Source organism: Grampus griseus (assembly GCF_964374135.1).
Source record: "Grampus griseus genome assembly, chromosome: 18".
In the NCBI taxonomy this organism is placed as follows: domain Eukaryota; kingdom Metazoa; phylum Chordata; class Mammalia; order Artiodactyla; family Delphinidae; genus Grampus; species Grampus griseus.
The window spans coordinates 33,999,063-34,015,793 of NC_139012.1; positions in this window are offsets into that span (position 1 = coordinate 33,999,063).

Sequence of the window (16,731 nt, forward strand, 5' to 3'; positions counted from 1 at the left end):
TGTTGGGTTTGTGTGGCTAATATTTAATATATGACTAAGCATCTATATTTGTGAGTGAAATTAGATTGTAGGTTTTCTTTCTTATGCTGTCCTCACCTGGTTATGGTTTCAAGTTTGTACTAGCCTCATGAAACTAGTTGGGGAATACTACCTCTCTTTTCTATAGGATTCTATGAAATGTTTCTATAGGATTCTAATTCTCTCCTTTTGAGTGTTTGACAGTACTCATCTGTAAAGCTATGTGGGTCCAACATTTTCTCTGTTGAAAAAATTTTAAATATCAATTGTCCACAGTTATAACATCATTTAGGACTTAGTTTTTTCTTGAATCATGCTTGTTAGTGTGTATTTTTCTAGTAATTTCTTTTTCCATCTAAAATTTTCACTATATTGGCTTAAAGTTATTCAAAATTTTTTTTTTATCCTTTTAATTCCTTGTTGGTCAAGGTGTGTTCTGCAGCGTTAGCATCACCTGAGAGTGTTACAGAAATGCACATCCTCAGGTCCCACCCCAGATCTACTTAACGATGTCCCTGTTGCAGGTAGAATTGTGTCCCCTAAATTAACATATTGAAGTCTTAATCCTCAATACCCCAGAATACTACAGTAATTGGAGATAGGGCCTTTGTAGAGGTAATTAGGTTAAATGAGGTCATACAAGTGGGCTCTAATTAAATATAGTCAGGGGCCTTATAAGGAGAAGTAGAGACATGGGGCTTGCCTGAGCACAGAGGGAGTGAGGACACAGGGGAAGGTGGCTGTCCACAAGCCAAGGAGAGAGGCCTCAGGAGGAATCAAAGCTGCCAGTGCCTTGATGTTGGATGTTTAGCTTCCAGAGATGTGAGAAAACAAATTTCTGTTGTTTAAGCCTCCCAGTCTGTGATATTTTGTCATGACAGCCCTAGCACACTAATATCACCCTCAAGTTATTTATAAGCACATTCAGTTTTGAGAAGCATTGTTTAGTCTCTTCTGATCTACACTCATTCTCCCTTTCATTATGAATATTGCTTGCTTGTGCCTTGGTTCTATTTTCTTCTTGATCAGTGTTTCCAGAAGTTTATCCATTTCATTAGACTTTTTAAACAACTGACTTTTGACTCTCTTGACCCTCAATATTATATCTTTGTGTATTATTTTATTAGTTTCTTCTATTATCTATATTACTATTTTATTACTTTGTATGAATCTATTCCATTTTTCTTAGAATTTTTAAGGTGAACGTAACTGACACATACAATGGGGCATACTATAAATATCAAACTAGATAGACATGTTGGGTTTTGACTAGACATATTGATAATATGAAGTTATTAGTTTAATTATCCATATGTCTTAGAAATTTTGAGACTTCTTAGATTAGCCAAAATTTGAAAAGACTTTGCTCTCCTCATTTTAGCAAATTCTCAGTGCACTGCGTACTTTGTCAGTGGATTCTTTGTGACATGGGTGTGGGATGTTTGGGGTGCTTCAGCTGCAAAGAGATGAGGTATAATGGTTTTCAGAAGTGTTACAGCCATACAGTGGGAAGACTGAAGTTTGTTCAAGCATCAGTAAGGATCTAATTCTTCTTCTCAAAGGGAGTAAGGCATAACTTTTCCATACTGTACATCGATATTTCACAGATAATCAACAAATCCTGCTGATTTTTCTTTGATATTTTCCTATACCTTTTAAAATCTTAGTCCAAAACACTATTATCCCTCAGAAGAACTACCATAATATCATCCTACGTGGACTTGGATCACTTCAAATTAGTCTTCACACAGAAGTCAGTATTCATTGATGAATATGTCATATTACTGTTTAAAAAAAAAGTTTAATAAATTGCTGTTGTTTGTAGGATAGCAACCAAGTTTCTCATCATGCTGCATAGGACTCTTTGATGTCATTCTTTCAGCCTTTCCAGGCTTGTCTCTTAACACTATTTCTTTTTTGTGAGGATTCTACATTTTCAGCATGTTAGTTTCATTAATCTCCCCTGAAGGGTTTCATGCATGCTGACTTCTGGATCAACCTCTAGCATACCTTCTCCCTGTGAATTATTCCTAACCCTTCATGGCTCTACCTAAATATCAGGACCCTGAATCCAGAGATTATATCCAATTCCTCAGCTATAAGCTCCCAATGGCATCATGGCAGTTCTCACAATGGCAATTCAGTAATTAACTGTGCATTTAGGTATTTAAAGTCTTGTCATGTTGCAATCATATAATCTTCATAGGCAGATAGCAGGCTTGTCTCATTCATCACCCCAGTGTTTCAAAGTAAGTGAAAGTAAGTAGAGACTAATTTAAAGCAAGTGTAATAAAAATTTTCAGTACACTTCTTGTGCAACCAAGTGTAGTAATACAAATTAAGTTATATTTTTCAAAATTATAATGAAATTTATAAAGGATAATAAAACTGTTTATAACACTGATAATAATGGTTATGTATTTCTGTTTTCTTCAGATAAATACCCAGAAGTGCAATTGTTGGGTCATATGGCAGTTCTATTTTTAAATTTTGAGAAACCTCCACACTGTCTTCCACAGGGCTGTGCCAATTTACAGGTCAATCAATACTGCATGAAGCTTCCCTTTTCTCCACATCCTCAACAACACTTGTTATTTGTTGTCTTTTGGATGATAACTACTCTGATAGGTGTGAGGTAGTATCTCACTATGGTATTGATTTGTTTCTTCCTGATGATTACTGCATCTTTTCATGTATCTGTTGGCCATGTGTAAGTTTTCTTCGGAAAAACATCTATTTAGGTCCTCTGCCCATTTTTAAATTGGGGTTGTTTTTTCGATGTTGAGTTGTATGCATTATTTGTATATTTTGGATATTAACCCCTTAACATATATATTGTTTGCAAATATCTTCTGCCAGTTAGTAGACTGCTCTTTCATTTTGCTGAATAGTTTCCTTCTCTGTGCATTTTAGTTTGATGCTGTCCCATTTGTTTATTTTTCCTTTTTTTCATTTGCCTGAGGAGACCTATTCAAAAGAAATATTGCTAGACTGATGTCAAAGAGCATACTGCCTATATTTTCTTCTAGGAGCTTTATGGTTTCAGGCCTTAACATTTAAGTCTTTAATCCATTTTGAGTTTATTTTTGTGTATGATTTGAGAAAGTAGTCTAGTTTGATTCTTTTGAATACAGCAGTCCAATTTTCCCAGCACCATTTATTGAAGAGACTATCTTTCCCCCTTTGTATATTCTTGCCTCCTTTGTCATAGATCAATTGACTATATGTGGATGGATTTATTTCTGGGCTTTTTATTCTGTTCCATTTATCTATGTGTCTCTTTTTGTGCTGTACCACATTTTTTTTGATTACTGTAGCTTTGCAGTATAGTTTGATATCAAGAAGCATGCTACTTTCAGCTCTATTCTTTCTCAAGATGTTTTTGACTATTTGGGGTCTTTTGTGTTTCCATACAAATTTTACAATTGTTTGTCCTAGGTCTGTGAAAAATGCCATTGGTATTTTGATAGGGCTTGTGTTGAATCTGTAGATTGCTTTGGGCAGTGTGGTCATTTTAACAATGTTAATTCTAATCCATGAGCACTGCATATCCTTCCATCTGTTGTGTTCTTTAATTTCTTTCATCAATGTCTTACAATTTTCTGAGTACAAGTCTTTTACCTCCATGGTCAGATTTATTCCTAGCTATTTTATTCTTTTTGATGCAATTATAAATGATATTGTTTTCTTAAGTTCTCTTTCTGATAGTTCATTGTTAGTATACAGAAATTCTGTATATTAATTTTGTGTTCTGTAACTACTGAATTCATTTATTTGTTCTAATGGTTTTTTGGTGGAGTTCAGGATTTTCTATGCATAGTATCATGTCTTCTGCAAACACTGACAGTTTTACTTCTTCCTTTCAAACTTGGATTTTTAAAATTTCTTTTTCTTGTCTGATTGCTGTGGCTAGGACTTCTAATATTATCTTGAATAAAAGTGATGGGAGTGGGCATTCTTATTTCATTCCTAATCTTAAAGGAAATACTTTCAGCTTTTTTGCCATTGAGAATAATGTTGGCTCTAGGTTTGTCACATATGGACTTTATTATGTTGAGGTATGTTCCCTTCATACGAACCTTGTCAAGAGTTTTTATTATAAATGACTGTTAAATTTTGTCAAAAGCTTTTCTGCATCTATTGAGATAATCATATGATTTTTATTCTTCAATTTGTTAATGTTGTGTATCACATTGATTTATTTTATGGATATTGAAACCTCTTTGCACCCCTGGATAAATCCCACTTGATCATGGTATATGATCCTTTTGAGTGTTGTTAAATTTGACTTGCAAACCCTTTGGTGGTTTTAATTAAGCATTTTACATGATTCCATTTTCTCTCCTTTCTTAGCCTATCAGCTATAGTTTTCTTTTGCTTTTTAGATGATTGCCCTAGAGTTGCAATATATATTTACAGTTAATCGAAGTTCACATTCAATTAACACTATATTGCTTTACAGGTAGTCCATGTACCTTATGATAACAAAATAATTCTAATTTCTCCTTCCTATTCCTTTTATCATTGCTGTGATTTGTTTCACTTATACATAAGCATACATAATCGAATACATATTTGCTATTACTATTTTGAACAAGCTATTATCTGTTAGATCAATTGAAAATAAGAAAAATGAAAGTTTTTATTTTACTTTTACTTAGATCCTCATTGACGTTCTTCCTTACTTTATATAGATCCAAATTTCTGACCTATATAATTTTCCTTCTCTAAAGAACTTATTTTAACATTTCTAGCAATGTGGTCTACTGGTAACATATTCCCTCAACTTTTGTTTGTCTGAGAAAGTGTTTATTTCTTCTTCAATTTTGGAGGATAATTTTGCAGGGCACAGAATTCTAGGTTGGTGGTTTTTTCCCTCAAGACTAAATATTTCACTGTACTCTCTTCTTGCTTGCATGATTTCTCAGGAGAAGTTAGATGTAATTCTTATCTTCACTCCTCTTTAGAGAAGGTGATCCCCCACACAGACCTCTACCTTCTTTCAATATTCTTTATTTATCTTTTTTCTACAGTTTTACTTCAAATATTATTGCTTCAAATATTCAAAAATATTATTCCTTCAAATCTTCTTTTTTTTTTTTAACTCTTTACCTTCTTTCTTCTTTTTATGGCATTCTCATTATTTGAAGTTGTCCCACAGTTTTTGGATATTCTGTTTTGCTTTTTTTTATTTTCCAGTCTTTATCAATTTTGGAAGTTTCTATTGAGATATCCTCAAGCTTAGAGATACTTTCCTGAGTTGTGTCCAGTCTACTAAGGAGCATTTTTCATTTTAGTTAGAGCATTCTTTATCTCTAGAATTTATGTTTCTTTTCTTTCTTAGTATTTCCATCTCTCTGTTTACATTGCCTTTCTATTCTTATATGCTGTAGATTTTATTCATTAGAGCCTATAACATATTAATCACTGTTTTGAATTACCAGTCTGATAATTCCAACATCCCTGTTAGATCTTAGTCTGGTCTGATGCTTGCTCTGTCTCTTCAAACTGTTTATTTGTCTTTAAGTATGCCTTATAATTTTTTCTTGATAGACAGACATGATCTCCTAGGTAAAAGGAACTACAGTAAACAGACCTTTAGGGGTAAGGTGTAGGTGGGGAATGGGAGCATTCTATAAATCTATAATTAGTTCTCAGTCTTTCAGTGAGAGTTTTCCTCTGGACTCTGAACTTCACCAGTCCTTCTCATTTCATCCCTTCCCCACTTACCTGGGATAAGAAATCTAGAGTGAAATGGAGTTGGGTATTTTTCTTCCCTTAGGTTGATTAGGCTCTGAAAAAAACCCCAATAGTATAGGCTCTGGTAAAATACTTCCTCTTGAGGGCAGATCTTATTAAGAAAGACAGAAAGCTGTGACATATTTCAAAATGGTATCTCCCCCACCCCATCCACCAGAAGTAAGAGCGTACATTTTTCTGGTATTCACTTTAAGAACTTGGTCAAGCTCCTGAAGGTAATACTCCAAGTGTGTGTTCTCACCATAACTGTGAACACTGGAGTTTTTACCTCTCAGGCTTGTCTACATTAAGCCTCCAGCAATTCATCAATTACAATTCAGGTTTTCCTACCCAGCACTGTTTTCCACAGAGGTTTCTTCTTATGGGTTTCTGATTCAAAAATTTGTGATTTTCTGTATTCACCTGTTGGTATTTCCAATTTGGGGAGCAGCCATTTGCCCTATGACTTCATTTCTCTGATAGATCTAAGAAGATTTGTTGATTTTTCAGCTTTATACTTGTTCTTAAGTTGGAGTGATGCCACTGTTATTTTTTTTAATGCTTAGATAGCAACTATTTTCTCCTCCCCACTATTCTCCCTTGCAAAGTAGCCTAACTTAATTCAGGAATCCACCTGTCTCAATGTGGCCACATCCTTCAGGAGAGGTGGTCTCATTGAACTGGAGCTGAATCATATTTGGTCTAGCTGATCATGACATTTATATTCTCCTTGCTTGAAATTGGTTTAGAAATGGATATATTAAAAAATTCTGCTCAAGGAGACAGGAGGGAAGTTTCAGAATTCTCTTTGAAAAGGTTTCTCTTTTTCTACTGTACATTACTCTGTCTGGGTGTGATATCTGGAATTTCAACATCCATCCTGTGAATGTAAGAGGGTTATGATGAGTTTGGCAGATGAGTAATATGGATGATATCATTGAGCTGTTGAATTAATCTAATCGTGGAACCAGCTCTATGAGGTGTTTTTTTTTATCAGAAACACTCTCATTTTCTAACTATTTGTAGACAATTTGGAAAACTCTTTGATAAGGTTTTCTGTAACTTGCTCTTGAGAGTAACTAACTTGACTCACAAACCATTGGGTAAACAAAACAATGGGTACATTTAACATCACTTTTTCAGTTATGTCTTTCATTTATCAAATAGAGAGTATTTTCCTCCATAAGATTAAAAAAAATGACGCCTGGAAATAACATCAATTTTTTAAAATTTTGAAGCAATATTTTATATGTAGTAAGAATACATAGTAATTAATAAGGTGGAACCTGAAGTTAAACTTTCTTATTTCCAACACTTAACACACAATGACTTAGACAAGTTATCTAATTTTCTATTTCTCAGTTTTCTCATATGTAAAAGAGTAATAGAAACTACTTCAGGATTACTGTGAAGATTAAACGAGATAATCTATGTAAAGTTCTTAGCAGGTACCTGAAACATTGTAAGCACTAATAAATGTGAGTTTTTATTATAAATAACATTTTATTTTTCTGAATTACAACATTCTCCACTAATTTTTCTCTGTCTTTCAATGTAATCAAGTTCCTACAAGGGAAATTTACATGGGAATAAAGTTAGTCCCGTTTACTATACCTTATTAGGTATGCTTAAAAACATTCTCAATCTGTATAATTCTACAAGAAAGCAATTAAAATTAGATTTGTTTCAACTAAATCATTTTAGAAATAACTTCAGATTTTAGAAATGAATTTTATTCTAGTTGCACTGTTGATTTTCTATCCTTCAATATAAAACAGCAGAGCAAAAATTTATTGATATTATTCTTTTTTTAATTATTATTTTGGCCATGCTGAGTGGCTTGTGGGATGTAGTTCCCTCACCAGGGATTGAACCTCTTGGCAGTGAGAGCACGAAGTCCTAATCACTGGACTGCAACAAGGGAATTTCCTATAAGATGTTATTCTTAAGAATAAAATTTATTGTCAAAAACTTAGTTTTCAGTTTAAACCAATTTATAGGTATTGACTATTGGTCATGAGGTCAAGATTCTGATACCTTGTATGCTTTTTTAATTAATTCCTACAAATGAATATGGAAATGAAATATAAGTTCCATCTAAATATCCTTACATAATATGCACCTATTTAGTATTTGACACTGATGTATACTAGTAAGGATGAAAATAAAATTGCCATTTCCAAGATATTAGTCAGTCTCTTTGCTTCCCTTTGTAACAAGGTTTTAAACATGCATTTTCCTGAGACTCTTATTCATTTATTCCTTAGATTTTTTTTTAAAGCTATAGACCCAATGATTGCCTCTGCTAGCCTTTCCTCATTTTATTCTTAATAATGACTCTTTGGGGAGCAATGCTATGGAGAATGAGATTGATCACCCATCACTGCTTCTGATGTGCTGTTTAACCAAGCTGGTGAACCATAGACTGTCATCATAAAGGGTATCAAATCAACAGTGTGTGCCATGCAGCCTATAGTCCTGTGCACTTAACAATAATGAGAATTCTTTTAGTTCATTAGACAGCCCAAGGAACTGCTAAGTAAAATTCAGGACAAAAAAGTTTTATGTGATTCTGGGTAATCTATATCACTAAAGAAGTTGAAAAATAGTGTCCCAAGTATGTGACTTCCTGATTGAGATCTTATGATGTTCAAAGGATTTCCAGAATTTATGTTACATTAGGTAAAGAGGAGTGTTTCAGTTTTGGGCTTAAGTATATGATGATATTTTAAAAGATTCATGATTATCAGTAGCAGTATCTTGTCTCCCAAATCATTCTTCAAAACATGGCAATTTATTGAGCTGTTTTTTTCATTTATTTTAAAATTCATCTTTGGCCCCATGTCATGCTCTGTTCATTTTGGATTTGGGAAATTATTTAGACAGGAAAAAATATATTAAATCCTCATATATTAGTTAATTGTTTTACATATTAACATTTTACTTTCCAGTGAGGCTATCAGATTTTCAAAGAGGACATGCATGGTTTCTGTTTATTTCATATGTTATAGTGGTTATATCATACACAATTTTGTATGTAGAATTTTGTTAGTAGAATTATGATGAACTTCTTACTCTACTTAAGTAGATAGGATTGAACTAAATTTTCTCAAGTACTTTAGATTGGAGTTTACGTTATTTTATGATAAAGCCTATTTGTAATGCAAAGTCAATCACACCTGTTCATACACAACTTGCCACTCATCCTGTTTTCTCTAAGTATACACTGAGTATGATTAAAAAAAAATAATAAATAAAACCAACTTCCTAAATAGACATAGCTTAGCAAAACACACCTTTTACTTATTGGAAAAATCTTGTACCAAAACCAAACTTCTGTACAAAGCACATGTTTATTTATATATACAGAAATATCCAAAGGTTAACAATGCCCTAAATATTTCTGAGAATATCTATAATATTGCCAATAGAATAAAGTAATTATTATACATTAATATGGAATGTAATGTGGAGGAATTTTTTTCTAATATTTTTAGAAAAACTAAATGGGGGAATTTTTATAATCTTAAAAATTAAAAATGCATTCTTTATTTGAAACTAAATACAATAATAACATTTTAAAGTAATACGCTAATTCGTTCCATACCTTGCACTTAATTGAACAAAAACAGCTTTTTCATTTTTCTGTACTTCCCTGTCAAAGCTTATCATTTTCTCCTTGACAAAGCATCTGTTTTTACCTTTTCCAAGTGTATTCTGGTTTTGAAGAGAGTGCCTGAAACATAATAGATAATAAAAAAATATTTATAGGAAAATCAATTGAATGAAAAATTACTCCACATGCTATTTTTTTTCTTTTGTGGAAATTTTATAATATATTGGATAAAATTGTCAGCATATTTTACAATAATTTTGCTTTCCCCTTTTCATATTAAATTTATAAAATAGTTTGTGTATAAAAATATGAAAGAAATATAATGGGATAGATAAAAGGTAATGTATTTGAGCTTATTTGCTTGATAAGTGTGTTTAGACATTGATTACGTTAGTGCTTTTGAAGTCTCTACAGGCTGAAACTCCACTAAACTTCATAGATAGTCTTTTAACTTTATATGTGCATTATGTGAGGTAGCTTAATGAAGAAGGAGGGAATATAAGAAAGAATAATATGCACTTTAATAAATCATATATCCTTGTGTTATTTAAATGTTTCTTCAAGGTTGATTGAAACTTTAACCTCCGTCTCAATAAAAAAGAAAAGCTTCAAATTTGCCAGACCTTGAATTTTTACAACACTATGTTGAATTATGCAGTGATCAGTCAATTATTCATCTCCCTCAGCCTGAGATAGCTGTGCTTTGAAAAGCATGCAAAAATGGGGCTACAGAATGTGATGCTGTGTCAACACATTTCACTCAGGATTGCTTACAAGACAAATTTTTGTTTCAACATTGATTCTAGTTTTCTTGATGTTTGCTTCTAATAAGGTACCTGTTACAAATCAATTTCAGTTTGCATGCTTTAGTTTCTGATTCAGGATGATACACTGCCAAAATGATATTACTGCCTTTTCCATAGATTTCTACACCCATATGCGAAATAGAGACCTTTCATATTTCAAGGTAATATTAACATAAGACTTCAAAATGAACCTACTTTTCTGCTAATGGAACAAGCAAGAATGGATGAACTCATTCTAAACTCCAGAACAGATTTATGTGCAATAGTTGGAATTCTTAAAATATTTCATCAATAATATAAATAGAAAGAAGGATGCATAAATACAAGTGTGCTGTCCTCTAACAAATCTATTGACAAAGAAAGGATTCTGTTTGGGAAGCAGAGAAGGAGAGAAATATTACAGTAGTGATCGAGGGCGCTTTGGAATTTGAAGCCTGGGTTGGAATCATGATTCTGTGATTTATCAGCGCTTTCACCTAGGGCAAGTAGATTTACCCCTCTGAGCCTCAGATTCCTCATTGCTTTAACAGAGAAAACCACACTTAGTTCACAGGACAGTTAGAAAGAAAGTTAGAGTGTATGTTGAGTATTTAAAACACAATGTTTGGTCCCAGGTGAGTGCTCAAAAACTTATACCTATTTTAATTAACTGGTGGCTGGAGTTGAGAAGGGAGACTCACAGATATGTTTAGACTTCAGGACACACATTTTCTAAAACTGGTAAATATGATAAAATACTCTGTTTTGATTAATGAATGAAAGTATCCACAGTATTCTGTCCAAAAATCTGTTAGCATGTTTACATTTAATGAGAGGTATGTGGAGCTGGAAAAGGTATCTTGTATTAGTTACTTGTTGTGACTATCTATAATGTCAGCTTTGGCTGTATCATATTCCCTTCCAATGAAGTTATCTTGCTAGGCTTTTATAGGATCTTTCCAGCACAACTGGAACATGCAGAGACCCAACATAAATTATGAAATTCAAATCTCATTTGATTTCCTGTTGAAAGTGAGTGTGCCCAGACAGCCCAAAGTTGACAGTAAAATCACCCCACTAGTTCAAGGAAAGCTGCCTGAGTAGAATTGAAAATCTTGGACCTAGTCAATCCAAATACACTCTGTGCATAGTTTTAGTTTTAACATTAAAGACTTTACAAAGTTGAGTTGCTATTGCTGTTGTTTTTTAGTTTGAACACAGTACTGAAAAGGTACACATTGCCAAAATGATTGCAAAATTAAAAACAACTTATTTCAAAATTAGCAAAGAAAAGTAAGTAAAGAATTAAAGATATTGTATTGCCACATTTAATAAACCAAATTAGCCATTGTGTTTCTAAAAAATAATCATATCTGATAACTATAGATTAAAAGGATTACAAACTAATTTTCCCAAATGCATATGACATTGAATAGTCTAGATATATGATTTTTCCTTGTTAAATATTTTCAGAATAAAACAAACCAACTCTAATTAGCACAAAATTTGTGAGACTAAATTCACACTACATCCCACATAGAAAGGACGTTTGGGAAAAAAAATCCAACAAACTCAAGAAGAGATATTTCACTATACAGAATGTAAGCTTATCTGCATCATTACTTTCAAAGTGTAATTCTCTTTTGTTAGAAATACTGAGTAAAAATCAGTGCAGCAGGGGTTAATGAATCTAGGATCAAATGAATCTGGGCATATGCTCCATTAATCACACAAAAAAGTACCCATGTCTTTTATTTAAATAACATCTCAGAATATATAAAACTGAAAAACCTTAACAGCCACTGACCTCTTTCATAGTCCAGTGTTTACCTAGATTTTCCCAACTTCAAGAAATAGTCATTGCAAAATCATAAATATTTGTCATTTCTCTTGCCATATATTTGAAGTTAGGAAAGGATAAATGTGTTTATTTTGCATTATCCAGAATTCTATCCAGAGAAAAAACAAATATATTGAAGGAGCACAGTGAAACATGGAAAGCAAATATACAGAATTGGGAGTAAAATGATGTGGATTTACATCCAGCCTCCATCACTTCCAAACCTATGCTTGTGTAACTGTGGCCAGATGTTCTACCTAAATAGATATCAATTTGCAACCTAAAAAATGGTGATGATCATATTTAGCTCAAAGGGGTATCCTAGGATAAAATGAGGTACAGGTTATAAAATACTTATGTTCCTTAATATATGACAAATGCTTAAACATGATATTTACCGACCAATCTTGATGGCCTGAAAATAGAGAGGAGAAATTATTGTTTTTCAGTAATCTTTGAAACTACATCACAAACCTAATGTGTTTCTAGCATACTATTTCTACCAGATTCATATGTGATTTAAATTAATGTATTTTCTCTACCTTCTATGTTGTTTCCTTCTTACTCTCCCTTCTTACTTTGTTAAAAAACTTCCTATCTACTATCTATCTGTCTATCTATCTATCATAAATATACATAAACAAGTTTATATCTATCATAAATATACATAAACAAGTTTACATCCCTCTTTTTTTTTTTTTTTTCGGTACGCGGGCCTCTCACTGGTGTGGCCTCTCCCATTGCGGAGCACAGGCTCCGGACGCGTAGGCTCAGCGGCCATGGCTCACGGGCCCAGCCGCTCCGTGGCATGTGGGATCTTCCCAGATCGGGGATGAACCCGTGTCCCTTGCATCAGCAGGCAGACTCTCAACCACTGCGCCACCAGGGAAGCCCTACCCCCTTCTTTTTCACTTTGAAGAGATGATTGATCCTATTTTCTCCAGATATTCTTTTTTGTAAAATGGGACTATATGTCATATTCATCTGTGAAGATGTCCAAAAAATACAGCTAAATGGGCCCATGCTAGACTTGAGTCAGAATTCTCAGGTGTGGGACATAGGAATGATTATTTAAAATTTTAAAGAGATATTTTCTCAGGTTATGCTGATACATTAAGAGGTATTGAAGTAGAATATTTGATGTTTCTATTACTTAGTTCTGCTGATATATGAAGCCCAGCAAAGAGTTAGCCAGGGACAAAGAATAAAAATTATACAATTCATTGAAAGGAATAGTTTTATTTCTGTATTTATTTATTAATGCTCCACTTTGTTCCTAAAAATGAATCAACCCAGTCTTAAAAAGATAGGTGCTTTGGAATGCTAAAAAAGAAAGTTGAATTAAGTGAAGATAGAGGGTAGGGAAAAGGGTAAGAAATTAAGGTGAATTTGTGATGAGGGTTGATTTAAAATATTCAATGTACAAAGACTTATACATTTGCTAAATACAGGCCACAAATTTCACTCTAAGTTTTGTCCAGCCAAAACAAAGAAAGAAAAATGAGCATCTGTATTGTTTACATAGTCTATAACAAAAAATAAGCCAATAGATGAGGAAGCACAATTATTCCTGATAGAACTGAGAAAAATTTCTCCAGTCTGTGTGCAGAGGATACTGGGTCCAAATAACTGGACAGATTCAACATATAATTTTTGGACCAGGAAAATACAAAACTTCTAGAAAAACAAGAAATTTTGTATCTTTATAAAAAGTACAATGATCTGATGAATCAAGTCTCTTGGCTCACAAATCAGTCTGAAAGTCAACTTCTACTCTAGCATCATACATAAAATCATATCATTCTAAGAGGAAAACTTCTGAACATAGTTCTGTAAATCGTAAAGCTAATCTTAAATATCTTAAAATATTGAGATTTTTTTTCTAGGAAAGCATTTTCATCTTAGAATGAATTACTACCTTTTCTCTAATCATACCAGAGGTAATAACATGGTTGCTCAAAGGGCTTCTTCTACTAAAGCTAGTACAAGTGATGAGGCCATTATAATTTAGGGTGTGTTCCATCCTTCTGTAAGAGGTAATTCCACATGAGATGACTGTAATGGATACAGTATGCTGTGATGTAGTATATAATAATAGAGTGTAACATAGCACTGCATGACTGTAGGCCTTAGAATGACAGTCCTGGGCCAAACAACTTAGGATGATCAATTTGATTTACACATAAGGCTGATGCAAACCAAGGCACAGGAACATCATGAAATCCATCTAGTCCTACATGCAGTGATGGAGACCTAGAAAATAGTCATTTTCTTTCCACCTTTTCTTACTGTTCAATTTTGGTTGAGTGCCATATAATGTACTGAAATAAACTGTCAACACACACTGCTGTTGCTCATTGGCAAAAAGCTCTGCTGCTTTTTGGATGGCTGACAATGTGTCTGTGGCATCAACACAGAATCTTTATAAGTTTAAAAATAGATACACATCATGCTATAGTGAAATGCTGCTTTGGTGGTAACAATACTATACATATATACTTTTACACCTCTGATTTCATTTAAATTCAACTCAACATGCATTTATTGGGTGGTTTATGCACAAGTGCTCTGCTGAGTGTTGGAGAGGCAAGAATGAATAATACATGGTCCTAGCACTAGAGAAAAGCATAATATGGTGGGTAATACAGGTGTGAAAACAAATAACTTGTAATAAAATATGATAAATACTTTTAGAATGAAAAGGAAATGTGCTGTGGGACCCGCTTAGAGAAAAGAACAGTTAATTACTTCTAGGAAACTTACTGAAGAGGTGACATTTGACCTGAGTTTTATGAGAATTATAGATTTTTCCATTCTAAGCACTAGGAAAGACATTTGTGTTAAATCCTGGAACATGAAAATTTTGGAAATGCTGTGATAGGTTGCAAACTTCTGTAAAGTGGAAGCATGGGAGCTTAGGACATGAGAAGAGCATGGGCCAAGTGTAGAATGAGTGGAAATTGTGGTGTTAGGGATGGACAATTGGGTGCCCACTGTGAATGACTTTGTATGCCAAACTCAGGAATTTGGATTTTATTTTGTAGCCAATGGACATGCAGGGTGGTTTTAATATAAGGAAATAACAGAATCATTTTTTTAAAAGAGAATCATCATGTTGAAGGTATTAGAGAGGTGCTGTGACAAGAGACTGCTGCACTAATTTGAGAGAATGATAAGGACGGACTTGGAATAAGACCATGACAGTGAAGAACAGAAGAGAAGCCAGATTTGAGAGACATCTCTAAAGAAAAAATGTGAAACAATGTGTTGAGTACTTAAATTTCAGCCAGTGAGAGAGTGGGCAAGATGCAAGAGATAATCCAAGTTTCCGTCTTGGAAGAAGATAAAAATGAAAGCTGACCCTCTTGACTAGAGAGAACATTAGGCAGAGTTTGGTTTAACAATATTAAATTGAATTCAGTTTTGCATATACTCAATTTAAGGCACTTGTAAGATATGCAGTTATGTTGATTAAGCATTGGACTTAGAGCATGGTTCTCAGGAGGAAAAGTGTGGCTGGAGATAGACACTTGAGACACATCTGCATATGGCATGTAGTTTATGATACGGATAAGATCCTGTGTTGGGTATATCTTGGGTGCCTCCTCATATATTCTATTCTTATCTGTCTCTGGGACCCTCAGCTACTTACCATCATTGCCACACAAGCCACCACTGTAGGGACCAGTGCTGCATGGACTCTGACCACCTTTGCGCAGATGCGTCGCATGCCCATACCTTGTATCTTTTCCCTTTTGCCTCAAGGCACCCATTTTGCTCATATGGTATGAGGCATGCGAGAGATCTTCTTGGCATCTTTGCATGCACAGATTAGAAGTAGAGGGAATTTAATATGCTGTGGAGTGAAACTGTGATCAATGGAAGTCAAGAGCCAGCAGGTAAATTATTTCCCCTTTTTCCTCAAAATGGACTTCCATTAGTTCATACAGACTCTCAGAACATGGCCCAATGTAATCCATCAATCAATTATGTTTGGCAACAGGGGGTACCTCCATCTTAGTTAGAAACCCTTCATCCTGTTTCTCCTTCCTGCCTTATCTCATTTTTCTTTTAACTCATTCTTGCTTCCTTAGGATTCTATGTTCTAATAGAATAGTAACATTAAGACTTTATCTAAGGCACTTCTCTCTGGGGAAACTAGACTATATCACACTGGGGAAGCTGTATCATTTCTGAGACCAAACAGGAGACAGAAGTCACTCAGTAGTTTGAACAGGTAAAGTGTAATATGAATAATTATCAATTATTACAGGAGCTTACAGTAATAAAGAATTGATGAGGAAGAGGTAAAGAGAATTCTAAAAAATATAGGAATAGCAGATATAAAGGGAAGGGAGCCACTCCCTATGGGGCTGAGATAGAGAAACCAAGGGAGTTCTCCCAGGCCGAGAGCAAGGTTTTGTTGGAGAGAGCACAGCCTTGCCTCAACTAATGGCAGAGAAGTTGCTGTGGTGTCACACCATAAGAACATTCCAGAAATCTTCCCTCTAGGCTGCTGGGGAAATCTTTTTACAAGGAAGTATCTCATCAGTGGTACCCCAAAATAAAAACACCCAAGAGGGTTACTGGGATAAGTCCCTGGCCGATGAGTCCTGCTGGCCACCATGCATCACAAGACACCGCAGAAGATACTGATGCTGTGGAAACTTGGTGCTGAAGAATCTGTGTGCACAGTGGGAGCCTGGTGCCACACAAAAGCACATACTACAGGC